The sequence below is a fragment of the Bacillus rossius genome, chromosome 2, assembly GCF_032445375.1.
Source record: "Bacillus rossius redtenbacheri isolate Brsri chromosome 2, Brsri_v3, whole genome shotgun sequence".
NCBI lineage: Eukaryota > Metazoa > Arthropoda > Insecta > Phasmatodea > Bacillidae > Bacillus > Bacillus rossius.
This window is the reverse complement of record NC_086331.1, coordinates 57,994,300-58,007,839: the sequence shown is the minus strand read 5'-3', so window position 1 is coordinate 58,007,839 and position 13,540 is coordinate 57,994,300.

The following is a 13,540-nucleotide window of genomic DNA, read 5'->3' as shown; positions in this document are numbered from 1 at the left end:
ACACACCCCTCTTTCCAAAAAAAAAAAATTTTCTTGGAATTTAAATCCCTCTCCTAAATATTCGTTTCTCGGAATTTCCTCTCCTCCACACTAAACCCTTCTCTCTAGCCATTTTTTTTTCTGGGAATGTTTTCTCTCTCTAAAAAATTATTATTATTTCTTGCAATTAACCAACCACCACCACCACCACCACCACCACCACCACCACCACCACCACCACCACCACCACCACCACCACCACTACCACTACTTACCCCCACCCCAAATTTCTGACCCCTCTGCACCCTAACCCACCTTTTAGCCTATAAATACAGGCTGCCGGCCCCGGGAGCCTTCGAAAGAGGGAGGAGTTACAGCTGCGCCTTGGTGGAGGACGGACCTGTTCCAGAGCAGCTCCTGCGGTCTAGCTTGTTCAGTTGTCATAGTGGTCCAGTCGGCAGAGGTTCAATTTGGGGGTACCTTGCATTAAATCGAACTTAATGAAACTTGGAGGGGTTGTTTATGGGTGCCATGTAGAGCTATACTCAAGTTTTCTACCAAAAATTCCTTGAGGATAATTGGTGGCGGCCGAAAAACCACAAAATTTTGGCGCTCGTTTCAGTTTTTTACTTATTACTTAAAAACAGTGGTTCTTTTAAAAAAAAATATACTCTTACCAAAATAAAAGAAAATAAGATTTTACAACTTCTTTAAACATCTTAATCGGTGCAGCCGTTTAGCCGCAATTGATCGTCAAAGTTCAGAAATCTTGACTAATTTGGCTAAAAAGTGGGTTATGCTCAAGTTACAATACCTGTATCTCAATAATAGCTACTCAAAATGAAGAATGTCACATAATGAAAGTTTTAGAGAAAAAAATTCCATGTTAGAAAAACTCCTACAATTTTGTGGAGTAATAAATATGTTTTGGGGTCGGGATGGAGGGTGGGGTGCCAGAGGGTTCCCTCCAGCCCCTTCCCATTGTATATTCCTATATGAACTTGCACCGTACCCCATGTCACTCTTTACTGAGGAAGGAATTCGTAAAAGTACCAAATCAGCATTGTATGATGCAGCATTCACCCCTCTCCAAGGTGAGACAAACTTTGGTAGAAGAAAATATGCTGTAATTGATGGAGGATTACTACTCAATAAAGTTGTATGGAGTAAATCCACAACCCCTACTTTTCAATCAGTGTGCCAGACTTATGTAGACTATGTGCTGAAATACTTTGGACGTAATACCACAATAGTGTTCGATGGGTATCCTGACGACACTACCTATCAAAGCACTAAATCAGCAGAAAGATCTCGCCGAGCTGTACTTCACACAGCCACCAAATTTATCTTTTCAGGAACTACTGCAGTTAAAATAGCCCAAGATAATTTTTTATTAAATGATGAAAACAAAAAGAACCTCATAACAATGCTGATGACAGAACTGACAGCCAATGGGGTTTCAGTGAAACAGGCTGCTTAAGATGCAGATGTAATGGTCGTTCGCACAGCAATCACAAAAGCTTCTGAATATGACAATGTGGTCATAACGGGTGAAGATGTTGATCTTCTCGTGATATTGACAGGTCTATCCTCAATAACAAATATGCCCCAAAACATCTTTTTTGAGAAGAGTGGGAAAGGCAAAGCACCGTCATTGTTGTATTCAGCAGCATCATGCAACATATAAACCGAAGAGATATTCTCTTCTTACACGCTGTGAAGGGATGCGATATGACGTCAACCCCATTTGACCAAGGAAAGAAGGTCTCCAAGATATATGAGAAGACCCCATACATTCAAAATATCGCAGCTGTTTTTACAGATGCTGAAGCCACCCCCTCGCAGATTGGTGAGGCTGGTATAAAGTTTCTTGTGGCCTTGTATGGAGGGATCATCGAAACCGATTCCCTGGACAATCTGAGGTTCCATCTCTTCCAAAAATCAGTGGCCAAACCCAAATTTCAACTGGCAAGACTGCCACCGACTACAGAAGCAGCTACACATCACATTTTTAGAACATATCTCTAGGTCCAAAGATGGCTGGGGAATTACATTGTCCCATCAGAGTGAAGGTGGTCACTAACCAGACGCTGGGTGGTCCCCACCAGAACTACACAGAACGCAGCCCCGGACCACATTCTAACCATAATCTCTTGTAAATGCAAGAAAGGTTGTAGTACTGCAGCCTGCAGCTTCAAGAAAGCAGAACTACTGTGCTCCACCCTTTGCAAGAGCTAGAATTACAAGATGAGAATGCCGATGTACATTCTGATGAGGAATGGAATGTGGAATCCCTATTTGAAGAAGAAGAAAGAGAAGAGGAGGAAACTCCATTAGGCACAAAACATCTAAAAGCATAAACTTGGTAGTTTATACATAATTATTTAATTTTATTTCACTTACATTAAATACTATTTATTGCACATAATAAATGGTTACGAGGTTAAAACATAAATACTGTTCTTTTATGTTTTTCTTTTTCTAACCCACATTATTTCAACTTTAAGAAGAGTGTTTTTGGGTTTTTATTTTAGCTCAACGCTGGGGTAAGCGTAATTAAATTGTAGTAGCTTTTCTTACATGGAATTTGATGCTCTAAAACTTTCATTATGTGACATTCTTCATTTTGAGTAGCTATTATTGAGATACAGGTATTGTAACTTGAGCATAACCCACTTTCTAGCCAAATTAGTCAAGATATCTGAACTTTGACGATCAGTTGCGGCTAAATGGCTGCACCGATTTAGACGTTTAAAGAAGTTATTCGACGTAAAATCCTATTTTCTTTTATTTTGGTAGAGTATAATTTTTTTAAGAACCACTGTTTTTAAGTAATAAGTAAAAAACTAAAACGAGTGCCAAAATTTTGCTGTTTTTCGGCCGCCACCAATTTTCCACAAGGATTTTTTGGTAGAAAACTTGGGCATAGCTCTACATGGCACCCATAAACAACCCCTCCAAGTTTCATTAAGTTCCGATTTAATGCAAGGTCCAAACCCTATACCGACTGGACTATATATCACTTCTCACTGCTATCACAGCCGGCAGCAGACAGTCTCGAAAGGTGCCTGTGTGCCTCGTGCGCACAGGCGGTAACAGTTATTGCAGTACATGTTAAGTATTGACGGCCGACAAACTCAGCGACACCTGGGGTGTTAGAACCCCTATAGCCTAGCCACGAACCCGGCTAACTAGCCCCGGGGGAGTGGTCAGTGGGTGCAACTGAGCGCTAGGATTGGCAAATCAGCGACATGGACGAAGGCCCTTCAGGCAGTTCCGAGCAGCCAGGCTGGACAACAGTGGCGAACAAGAGGGCGAAGCGTGCCCACAGGGATCTGTCCGCGGACAGCAGCAACGAGGAGGGCCCTGCCCCTACTCCTGCCCCCAGGGGCGCAACAACTAAATTTTCAAAAGGGGGGGCAATATACCTATTTATAAAGAATCATTGATCCCCCCTATTGAAGCGGGGGGTCCGGGGGTCCTCCCCCGGGAAAATTTGTATTTCAAGGTGGAAAATGGTGCTATTTAAGCAGTTTTATTATCTAAAAATTGATTACACAGCACTTTCTTTGCCCCCGTTTGCCCCCACTTCAAGGTTTCAGAGGGGGGGCAAAATACCCTTGCCCCCCGTGTTGTTGCGCCCCTGCCCGCCCCCCAAGCGCCTTCGGCGCAGACGGCCAGAGCTCCTAAAGTGAAGCCTCTCTTCGTGTTCCTCGACAAGGGACTCGACTACCCGAGGGTGTACCATGCCCTGAAACAAGCCCTGGCAGAAAAAATTGTATGCCAGAACCACGGCCGAGATGAACTGCTGGTACACACAGCCAGCATAACAGAGTACCACCGTGCCATTAAGGCCCTTCAGGCCATCAGAGCCCAGCACTCCGTGCTTTTGCAGCGGGACGAAATGCCTCGCAAATCGTGCTGCTCGGTGTGCTCCGGCACATGCCCCTAGACTTCCTACAACAGGAGTTCGCGACCGCAAACCTGCCGGTGCAGAACTGCTGGTTCCTCGAGAACCGGCTGCGCCGTGAAAAATGCGATGCACTAGTGATTTAAGTGCCACAGAGCTACAGTCCGGACCGCATTCTCTCGCTTAAAGAGTTCGCCGGCGTGGCCATCCGCGTCGACGACTACCGCCGCCCTTCGGCCCCAGCCAGTGCAGCAAGTGCCAGCAGTTCAATCATGTCGGCAAGGGCTGTAGAGCCGCGCCCGTCTGCAGGTGGTGCAGTGGCCCGCACCGCGCTCCCGACTGCCCTCTGGCCGGGCAACAAGAGCACAAAAAATGTGCTCACTGCCAGCAACCGCACTGCGCCAACTATAAGGGCTGCAGTGAATACAAAAAGGAAAGCCTTCTCCCCCAGGTCCGCAAAGCACGCGAACAGCAGTCTCTCCGCGACATCCGCGATACAGCCCGCGCCCCAACAGCGACTCCCTCCGGGCTTCTTTGGTCCCCCAGGACCCGAACCATGGGGCCCCCCGAGGCACCCCCCGCCCCCGGGATTCACCCAGTACACGAAAACCAGGTTCGACGCAGTAGCACACCACGGCGTACCCAGCTACAATGAGCTGGACTTTCCTGTCGTCGCCAACAATCCCTGGCAGCGTAGGCCGCGACCAAAGCAGCCAAAGAAAAATTGGACGGGCCACAAGAACGGCAACGGAAGACGACGACAACAACAACAACAGCCGACCTCAGCTGCCCCAGCTCCCCGACCAAGGAAAAACCCGCCGCGGCCCCGAGACGAGTGACGTCACCAGCAGCTGCCCAGACCATGGTTGTTGACACAGCACCTGTGTCACCACCTCCCCCACCCACACCCGCCACCGACACGCAGGTGCCACACCTGGAGGATGTCGAATCCTTCCTCCTGAACAATAAGGCCATAAGTGCCAACACTCAATTGTGCAGTGCCATCGGCCCACTTTGCCAACTGATGGCAATCTGGCTCGACCTGGCGAAATCCATGGCTGATTAAATCCATGCAACCATGGATTGTGTGTGTGCGCTCGCCGACACCATCCAAGGCGACGACGAGTAATGTGGACCCGGCTCACAACACAAACCCGGCCAGTAGTTTTAAGTTACATTCCCTCCTATTCTGGAATGCACGAGGCATTTAACATAAATTACCGGAATTTATAAACCACCCGGATAAATATAAAATAGTAGCGATAAGCGAAACACACTTAGTACCGACTGATAGGCTAACCATTCCAAATTATGTCATCTACAGGCGCGATCGTGATGCCAGAGGTGGCGGAGTCGCTCTGTCAGTACACAACAGCATCAGGCACTCTGCCTGCCAGCTCCCCGATTTTCAAAATCTAGAAGAAATAGGAATTAATTTGGCTATAAATCGCCAAAAAATTAAACTCATTTCAATGTATGCGATCCCTGGTAGGTCCCTCAGCGTGGCGGATCTGGACGCTCTGTTTGGGGCGGCCCCGAGCTTCCTCGCTGTTGGCGACATAAACGCTGAACACCTAGAGTGGAACTGCAGGCGCACCACGGCGAACGGCAGGCTACGCTACACCCACCAGCTTAATAAAAACTATCATGTACATGCTCCCTCCGAGCCAACACATGACTCAAGCAGACTCAATAGCTTACCCGATATATTATATATTGCCCTAAATAAGCGTGTCAACACAGGATTCGAACTCGAGGTTGCACACGACATGTCGTCAGACCATTTCCCTGTCCACTTAATCTTTGATGACGCAACTTTATACAAAACGCACCGCGCAAATTTAGTGATTACAAGAACGCAGTTGGCAACGTTTTAAAAATTTATTACTTAATGATAAATCTCCCTGACGCGGCCGAAATTAATATGGAAAATAGTGAAAACCTAGATTCCGCGATAACAGAATTAAGTGTAAAAATGCAGGATGATATAAGCCAGTGCATCCCAGAAAAGGAGGTTAGGTTAGCGCATGACGAACTGCCACAGTATATCTGCAGCTTGATCGCACAAAAGAATAGACTGCGGCGCGAATACACGCGGCGCCATACACAGCAGACGAACGCCGAATCAACGAACTCAAAACAGTCATAGCCGACGAAATTTCACTCTGGCGCAGCAGCCAGTGGGAACCAAAATCTCAACACACAAAACCCAGGACGGCAGTGCCTGGGCTCTGACGAAACGAATCCTAAATAAAACGGATAAAATCCCGCCCCTCCAAACATTCAACGGCGTAGTTTTCCAGCACCAACAAAAGGCACAGGCCTTCGCCGACACACTAGAAACAGCCTTCCAGCCTAATATGCAGCCCTGCGACAGGCACCGCACAAATTTACCGCGAACTACGTGATAAATTACGACAACCCTCAGTCTCAGAACCCTTGCGAACACAAGCACAGGAAATAAAGCGAGCTATCAGAAAAATTAAACCGCGCAAAGCTCCAGGGAACGACGGCATACACGCCGTTGTTCTCAAACAACTCCCAAACGAAACACTTGAATATCTAGCGGAATGCATAAATGCAATATTTAGACTAGGTATTTTCTCCTCCCAATGGAAGGAAGCACACGTCATAGTCTTTCACATGTCGGGTAAAGATAAAAAATTACCCCAAAACTACCGACCAATCAGCCTCTTAAGCACTGTATCTAAAGTCGCCGAGAGTATTTTGCTACACCGACTTAACATACACATTCACGAAAATAACATATTGTCGAATGAACAGTTTGGCTTTCGCAATACACATTCAACAGTACACCAACTCGTGCGTCTCACCGAAGAAATAACGAGCACATTTAATGTCAAAGACTACGTAGTCGCAACATTTATAGATGTAGAAAAAGCCTTCGACAGAGTATTTCATGCGGGGCTAATTTACAAACTATATCAGACAGGTTTCCCAGACTGCTACATTAAGCTAGTCGCGTCGTACCTAAAAGACAGAACTTTCAGAGTATCTACTGAAGGGGCTCTATCTAGCATCAAACAAATAAGAGCAGTAGTGCCACAAGGTAGCATACTAGGCCCTGTCCTATTTAATATATACGTAAGTGACATGCCACGCCCCACACACCGCCTCGTCAAGCTAGGCTGCTATGCAGACGACACTGTGCTGTATAGCAGGTCCCACAATCTCCAGCTAACCACAGACAGACTAAAAGTCGCACTCACCGAGTTCCAACACTGGTGCACCACCTGGCGAATCAAAGTTAATACAACAAAGTCCGAAGCAATTGTGTTTACCCGCAAACGCATTACACCTGTCGACAACAGGCCACACATTAGTTTGTTCGACGAAAACATCCCTCACAAAGACGTAGTCAAATATTTAGGCGTACGTATGGACAGTAAACTGCTATGGCGCAATCACATAGACTCCAAACGAACACAAGCGCAGGGTAGAATCAGCTCCCTATACCCAGTCATGAGTAGGCGATGCGGCAGCACTGTCAAAAATGGCTTGCTGCTTTACAAAGCTCTTATCCGCCCCATCATAACATATGCAGCCCTTGTCTGGGCAACTGCAGCTCGCACACACTTGCTGAAACTACAGCGAATTCAGAACAAATGTATTCGAATCGCTACAGACGCCCCTGTGTACAGTCCTGTAGAAGCTTTGCATCGCGAAACTGAATCGGAAACTTTGCAAGACTTTTACATTCGAACTACACAAACATTCTACGATAAATGCGTAAACAGTTTAAATCCACATGTTTCCTCACTCGGAAATTATGATCCCGACATAACACAAAAATACAAACGCCCGAAATCAATCCTCACGCAACGCCCCCCGTAGCGATGCGCGATTGGCTAAGCAGCCGGCCAATCATAGCCGCCTGCGACGGCCGAGGCCTGACCCCAAACACGTGGTTTTGGACTGGTGGGCACTTATTTTTCAGGTTTACACGACAACAGCCAAGGGGCTAGCCACCGCAGCATCTGGCTTAGCCTGTCTTTGACTGAACTATTCTTGGAACACAATAGTTCGGTCCCTGAGGCGGCCAGTAGTGCACTAGCCCATGTAATTTCTCTTTCGTTCACCAACACGACCACACGATGATATGCCTGTGCGAGTGTCGGCCAGGACTACCTATTACATACACATATGGGCTAACTACCCATGAATGTTCTGTGTTCCTAGGGGTTCGGAGGAGCGGCTCGCACAGCTTTACAGTACACGCCACACACGAGTTTAACTAGGTCACTTGAAATTACAGCACACAGACAAGCCTCTAATGCACACCAACACGACATTACATCACGCCAGTTAGCCGATCTAACTGGTGGGGAGCTTCACTCCCCCGCCAAATTAGGTACACGTAACTTTTGTAGCATTACACAACCTACCAGTGCACACACAGGCCCGTGTGCCAAACTTATCCCACAAGACACGCACCCCCGCCGTCGATTCACCAGTGTGGGGTGTACCTGATTTACTATGCACTTAGCGAGTTATAGAAACTTCGGTTTCTGGCCTCGCCCACGCTTACTGCCCCGGATGGCAATATGATGAATCGGCGGCGGCGGACTGGTGGGTAGAACTCACACATACACTTACTTGTATTGCTGGCAGTTCGTCATAAATAGATTAAGTATTTAGCTGTTATCACAATAAAAATTTCGCGTTTAACATGCGAAACTTCTCCCCTCCCCCCAAACTACACACAATCGCCATAAACAAACCAAAGTGCTAGATTCAAAATAGTGCGAAGCACGCAGGTGTATGAATTGACCCCCTCGGGTTCTCTGCCTGTCGTGTTAGGGCTGACCCTCATATCTGATGGCATGGCTCGCCTGGCTGACCTCACCTCCAACCCGGCTGTGTTCTGAAAGACATGAGATTTTGAATAGCACGCTCTAAAATTGATTATAAATGACTTAATTAGTGAAAAAATGAAAATAAATTTTTAAAAAATAAAAGTAAATAAATAAAAATATTTAAAAATTAAAAAAAATAGTTTTAGGCATTTAGCTTTAAGTACACGACATTTCGCGTTAAACATGCGAAAACAACACACACCAGCACCACTAGCGATAATGACACACAGTGCAAATTCAAAATAGTGCGAAGCACGCAGGTGGATGAATTGACCCCCTCGGGTTCTCTGCCTGTCGTGTAAGTACTGACCCTCATGCCTGATGGCATGGCTCGCCTGGCACTGGCAGGCCTCACCTCCAGTGCCGGCTGTGTTCTGAAAGGCATGGGATTTTGAATTATAGCTTAAATAAGTAAACTAAATATTTTCTTTCTTCTTATTTTAAGTGGGCTGATGGCAGCCCGGCGGGATACGACGGAAGTCGCTCCCGAAACAACCAGTGCCATCCCAATAAATGCGGAAAGCAATGTCCAAGCCCCCAACCCCCTGCATGGTAGACTCTTTTCTACTCTGTCCAACTCTTCTTCCATATCCATCCTTCTGTCTCCCGTAAGCCTCCTGCTTGATTTTAATGCATGAAATTTTTGCATCCCGCATGTTAGAACCCAGGTTTTTCCCTGTGTCTATGCAGGATTTACCTGGGCTCAACTTATCTAGTTTTAGTCTAGCATAGTCAGTGAGGGGAGTTAGTCATGGCGCCAATCGTTGCCATGGCTGGCCAATCCCCCTCTTAGCACATGATGCATGCTACCCCTCCTGCATGGCTAACACCCTGCATGCTTAGAATGTATGGGCTTCGGCCTGAGACGCACTTAGTCTACCTCCCTAAACCAGAACCCTCCCCAACACACTTAGTTTTTAGTTAGGTCAGAAAAAAGAATAATCGGGAGCCTTCAGTTTATATCAGTTCCTCGTCCCCGCGCCGACCGGACCGACTACAGAGGAGGTAGTGTTTGCCTGTTGTGCGAGCGGGGCCAAGATAATTTCGTCAATTGTGGCGTACGGAGGTCTGGACAAGGAGACTCTTGGAAATTCGTAATTATTTAGCTAGAAATTCGGGAAAAATTCCAAAATTCATTAAATAAATTTACAATTAATATACTGATTGATCCGGTCAGTTGCTGGCCTTGGATTGATACTTGATCGAAGCAATATATTTTTATTTTATGTAAAAAATAATTTCAATAAATCATGTTCAAAATTCTTAAAGAGGCTTCAAATCCTCTACTACCATCATACTATAAGCCATCATGTCCACCATCTTGGAAATTCGTAATCGTTTAGCTATAACTCAGCAAAAAGTTCAAAATTCATTTAATAAATTTTAAATCAATAAACTGATTAATTAGATCGACTTAGGTCCTTGGTACAATCCTGGATGATGAATATATATATATATATATATATATATATATATATATATATATATATATATAACAATTTAAAATAATAGTGACAGGTTCGAGGAATAAAACAACACAAGTTTTTTCACAAAATAAATTTTATTACATAATTTATATTCTACTACAGGATCACATGCAAAGGTTAGTAATCTTATAAACATTTAGGTCTGCATAGGCGTGAAATGACTAATTCTTAGCTCCAATCGGTTTATACTAGACAGAGTCCAGCCAGAACCTTTACTGACATAGTTCTCCTCCTCCTCTTGACAGAGTTTCTCGACAGCGTGTTTAACAGTTTGCTTCACATCGTCAGAATTGTAAATTACTGCAGCCGATGTCTTGAACGCACACTTCTTCACTTTGTCATCGAATGGATATGGCTTTCCATGTATACAGTCCAACCACAAGTTATATTTTAATGGACCGTTTGTTGCTACATCATCAGTAAGCTGATTGATTATGTCCTCTCTGATATCATCAAGAAAATTACAAATGTCTTTCGACTCACCTAACGTATTTATATAATAGTAGTCTTTCAATGTTCCACGAAATGCAGACTGCGCCAAGTAGAACCAATTATCATTCACTTGTAATGCACCGAACAGAGTCTTAGGTTTATTTTCATGTCGAGATGTCATAACAATTGGTTGCTGCACAGTGCCGTGCACAGCCTTAAAAAGTAGGGGGTGAGGTTATAAAATTTCGCCCCCCCCCCCCCCAACCATGTCATTATTAGACGATTGAAGAAAAAAATCAATAATAGACAAAAAGTTTTATTTTTAATATCAATACTTCAGTAATTTGACCATTTTGTTTGGAGTAAATTTTAAACATACAATTTTTCAATTTCTCCAATTAATATATTTTACAATGTTTAACCCTTTTTCAATAGTGCTAATAGTCTCAAAAGCAGAAATAGAATACTTTTAGCATATAATAATATTCTTCAAGAAAATAAATTTATTTTAAACAAATCCAACTTAACATTCTTCACTGTACTTATTTTTAAATCTTACAATGAAAATATTTTATGGATCATACCACAAAATAAGATATAAATAAAAATTTCTTTTTGCAGAAGAACTGTATACATAAACTGAGAAATTTTTTCAGTGCAGGCGACATGCCTTAATAGCGGCAAATTGCTCTATAACTGTATCAAAAGATAGGTTGCGAGCAATGTCACTTTCTATTGAGAGTATTGCCAGTCCAGATAACCGTTCTTGGGCAATGGTGGATCGCAAGTAGTTTTTGATGAGTTTCAGCTTGCTGAAACTTCTTTCGCATGAGGTTATTCAAACTGGAATAGTCAATAACAATTTATATGCCATAAAGGATTATGTGAAAGCTTCCTGCAAGTCATTGTTTACAATTATTTGAATTACATCTTTGGGTTTAGATTTTGGTGGAAGTTTGTCAGCCAGGATGTTTCATAAAGAAAGAAGCTCGGAATAGATACCACTGTCCAAGTCCCGCTCGTAATGTCTCGTCAGCTGTTCACAGGATTTCTGTAAATCATTGCTACTTAGTTTCATGAGTCGGCAGGGATACATGAATGAAAACATGTTCGCTACGTCTCTAAGGCCTTCAAATCTTTCGGAAAGGCTTGCAATGATCCTGTCCAACATTCTGTTGTAGATATTAACTTCGAAAGCTTTATTCTTGTCTGTAATTGGCTCATCTTTAGTTAACTCATCCGAAAATGATACCTTTCTTCTTTGTCGTTTTTCGGAGAGTTGCACGGATACTCCCAATTTACTTGCAAGTTGTATGGCTTCATCCATGAAACTGCTGAACTCATTTGCTCTCATATTCTGTATATTCTTAGTCGAAGACTGCAGAAGATCAGCTGCAGTCAAAATATCACAATCTGCCTTTTGCAAGTATTTGCTTGTTATATTCAGCAATATTAGGATTTTTTCCCATACAACAAGTATCACAATGAAATCAAATTTTGATATATGACTCAAAATACCATCACAGTAACATTTCTCACTGCCATCTTTACTTTCTGACTTGATGCACTTGAGAACATCAATGATTTTTGGCAGGGCTTTTCGGAGATTGCGAATTGGAGCAAGTCGGCCTTCCCAACGTGTGCTGCAGACTTGCTTAACTATGACTGACCTTGTTGATTCAGGTATTTCATCATTTGTGTTTTGCAGTATAACTTCAGTTGGGTCACATTCATGTATTCTTTCAGAAGCCATAGCTGGGTCTGAAGCTTTTATGAGCATTTCCCACCGACGGTTACTTGAAGACAAGAATGTGTACAACTTCTGTACTACTCCAAAAAAAGTTACTATCTCAGGATCAACTTTAGCCGAATCTGCTATGACGAGATTAAGAGTGTGGGGTGCACAGTGAACATAAACAGCCAACGGATTTTGTTCTTTGATACGTGCTTGTACTCCAGAAGAATAGCCCTTCATTACTGATGCACCATCATAGCTTTACCCTCTACAGTTAGCAATATCCAGTCCCAGATTTTCCAAGAAAGAGAGAATTTTAACCACGAAGTCAGTGGCTCTTGCTTCATCTCCTGGTATACAGATGAATCCAAGGAATGACTCGGTGACTTTAACTTGGTCATCAATTTGGATGTAACAAATTATGAAGGATAACTGATCAGTGTGGGAAGTGTCAGTGGTTGTATCTACCATAACAGAGTAATATCTTGCATTTTTGATAGCATCAATGATGGCCTGTTGCACTTGTTTGCCAAGAAGAACAATTAACTCATTATGAATTCTGTTGCTGAGATATTTTACTCCTTCCTTCTTGTTTATGTGGTTATGTAAAACCGGATCATATTTAGCTAGCAAGTACACTAGAGCCAAGAAATTCCCACTGTGTATATGACCAATTTGTTCAACTGACCCACGAAATGCCATATTCTGTGCAGAAAGAAGCAGAATTACATCAATGATTCGTTTTAAAATATATTTCCAATTAGCAACCTCGTGTTCATATTGTTGCTGTAGATCACGATCAATTAAGGTATTGCTACCGACCATTTTCCAAGAAATCAGAGCATTTCTATGCAAAGATGATTTTTCATGTTTTGCCACCTTGTCATGTATCTTACGCCATTTAAAAACACCTACTCTGATAAATGCTGGATCGTAGTTAGGATCACTAGTTTTGGAGAACAGCCAGCAACAGAAACAATAAAGTCTGTCATGTTTCACTGAGTAATGGATCCAGCTACGAGCTATTTCTTTGCCAGTTTTTGGATGCGTTTGTTGGTAAATAGCAGGGGTAAAATGGCCTCCATACTTATTTTTGGGAAACTGACATTGGTCCTTTGTT